The sequence below is a fragment of the Puntigrus tetrazona genome, unplaced genomic scaffold, assembly GCF_018831695.1.
Source record: "Puntigrus tetrazona isolate hp1 unplaced genomic scaffold, ASM1883169v1 S000000003, whole genome shotgun sequence".
Taxonomy (NCBI): domain Eukaryota; kingdom Metazoa; phylum Chordata; class Actinopteri; order Cypriniformes; family Cyprinidae; genus Puntigrus; species Puntigrus tetrazona.
The window spans coordinates 2,364,332-2,366,914 of record NW_025047683.1 but is presented as its reverse complement, the minus strand read 5'-3'; the positions used below and the strand labels follow the sequence as shown (position 1 = coordinate 2,366,914).

At 64.1% G+C, this 2,583-nt stretch overlaps 1 non-coding gene and 1 pseudogene across 1 annotated transcript in view; both read left to right on the top strand.

Annotated features, from left to right (window-relative positions):
- Nucleotides 1–1,991: 1,991 nt before the first annotated feature.
- Nucleotides 1,992–2,138, top strand: LOC122331927 (annotated as a pseudogene).
- A 397-nt stretch (nucleotides 2,139–2,535) lies between these two features.
- LOC122331965 overlaps nucleotides 2,536–2,583 on the top strand; it is a 4,029-nt gene continuing 3,981 nt past the window's right edge. The window contains exon 1 of the ribosomal RNA XR_006248325.1: nucleotides 2,536–2,583. This exon is cut by the window's right edge and continues 3,981 nt beyond it. This is a non-coding gene — a ribosomal RNA (28S ribosomal RNA).

Genomic DNA, 2,583 nt, shown 5'->3' with positions numbered 1-2,583 from the left:
ACTCCGGCTTGCTAAATAGTGGCGCGGCCACTTGGGTCGGCGTCAAAAACTTCTTAGAGGGACAAGTGGCGTTCAGCCACGCGAGATGGAGCAATAACAGGTCTGTGATGCCCTTAGATGTCGGGGCTGCGCGCGCCACAATGGGCGGATCAGCGTGTGTCTACCCTGCGCCGAGAGGCGCGGGTAACCCGCTGAACCCCGCTCGTGATCGGGACTGGGGATTGAAACTATTTCCCATCAACGAGGAATTCCCAGTAAGCGCGGGTCATAAGCTCGCGTTGATTAAGTCCCTGCCCTTTGTACACACCGCCCGTCGCTACTACCGATTGGATGGTTTAGTGAGGTCCTCGGACCGGCCCCGCCGGGGCCCCTCGCGGGGCTCTGGCGGGCGCGGGAAGACGATCAAACTTGACTATCTAGAGGAAGTAAAAGTCGTAACAAGGTTTCCGTAGGTGAACCTGCGGAAGGATCGTGCTCGCCCGGCCCGATCAAGCGAAAACCGCCCGGGCGCGAGAGGCCTAGCCCACCTCCCCGTCTCAAGCTCGGGTGCGCGGCAGAGGCGGCGGCTCGGCGCGCCTCTCCCCTCCGGCACCAGCCAGCGCAGAGCGCGATAAGAAAAAAAGGAACTTGACTGTCGCTGCACTCGGCGGCCCCGCTTTCAGCGGCGGGGCTGAGCGGGGCCCTGGCGAGTACCATACGGCCTCGGGACCGTGGGTTCAAAGTCTCCTCTCGCGCGAAGGAGGCGCCCGTCGGGTAAAAAACCTCTATCCTATTTTACTCTATGATCCAGCGGCCGTGGCCGAGAGGTCTGCCGCTCAAAAACCCAAGGCGGCAAAGAAGAACGCACAAAAACCTAAGGCGAAGCGAGAGAGATCCGCGAGAAGGAGCGCCGTTCCCCTGGGAGGCAGCGCACCTCCGCGGAGGCTTGAGCAACCTACGCGGCGCCCATGACTGTCGCTGCACTCGGCGGGCCCCTGCTTTCCAGCGGCGGGGCGAGCGGGCCCTGGCGGTACCCATACGGCCTCGGGACCGTGGGTTCAAAGTCTCCTCCCGCGAAGGAGGCGCCCGTCGGTAAAAAAAACCTCTATCTATTTTACTCTATGATCCAGCGGCCGTGGCCGAGAGGTCTGCCGCTCAAAAACCCAAAGCGGCAAAGAACCGCACAAAAACCTAAAGGCGAGAGAGAGAGAGAGATCCGAGAGAACTTGACTGTCGCTGCACTCGGCGGGCCCCTGCTTTCCAGCGGCGGGGGCGAGCGAGGCCCTGGCGCAGTACCATACGGCCTCGGGACCGTGGGTTCAAAGTCTCCTCCCGCGAAGGAGGAGCGCCCGTCGGGGTAAAAAAACCTCTATCCTATTTTACTCTATGATCCAGCGGCCGTGGCCGAGAGGTCTGCAGCGCAAAAACCCAAAGCGGCAAAAGAACGCACAAAAACCTAAAGGAGAGAGAGAGAGATCCGAGAGAACTTGACTGTCGCTGCACTCGGCGGGCCCCTGCTTTCCAGCGGCGGGGCGAGCGAGGCCCTGGTGAGTACCCATACGGCCTCCGGGACCGTGGGTTCAAAGTCTCCTCCCGCGAAGGGCGCCGTCCGGGGGTAAAAAACCTCCATCCTATTTTACTCTATGTTCCAGCGGCCGTGGCCGAGAGGTCTGCCGCTCAAACATCAAGGCGGCAAAAGAACCGCACAAAAACCTAAGGCGAAGCGGAGAGGATCGCGAGAAGGAGCGCCGTTCCCTGGGAGGCAGCGCACCTCCCGCGGAGCTTGAGCAACCTACGCGGCGCCCCACCCCCTTGGCACGGGGTGGGGGCGGGAGCATGAGCCTCTGAAAGACTTTGCTTTGCCAACCCCGGCGGGTACCCAGCAGGCCGCCGGGACCGTGGGTTGAAGTCCCCCTCTCGCGGGGCGCCCGTCGAGCGACCCCCTTTGTATTTTGACCCCACAAGCCTGTGCAGTTCGGCCTCGCCTCGGGCGCTAAACTCAAGCGCGATGCGACTCTTAGCGGTGGATCACTCGGCTCGTGCGTCGATGAAGAAACGCAGCCAGCTGCGAGAACTAATGTGAATTGCAGGACACATCGATCGCCGACGCCGAGCGCGCTGCGGCCCGGGTCCGTCCGGGCCACGCCTGTCTCTGGTCGCTTTCCCATCGATCGGGACCTCCGGGTCCCGCGGCTGGGCGTCGCGGGGGCTTCCCGCTCCCCTCCGTCCTCCCAAGTGCAGAACCGCCACGGGCATCGCCTCCTCGGCGGGAGTCGGCGCTTCCTCGGCTTCCCCCTCCCACGAGGGAGGTCGGCGTCCCCCAGGCGTCTGGGACGGCGGCGTCCTCCTCTCGGCGGCTTCGGTGGGTGTCTGCCACCTCCGTCGCCCGCCGGCGTGGACCCCGGCTCCCTCCGCCCCTCGGGCGCTCCGTGCGTAGTAGGGAGGGTTCGCGCTCCGTCTCTCGCCCCCTCGGCGCCCTGCCGGCGCGCGCGGCGAGACCTGTTCAGGCCAGCCCGCAGCAGCAGCAGCGGCGGCGCTCCTAACCATATCCGACAGCGACCTCAGATCAGGCGAGGCGACCCGCTGAATTTAAGCATATTACTA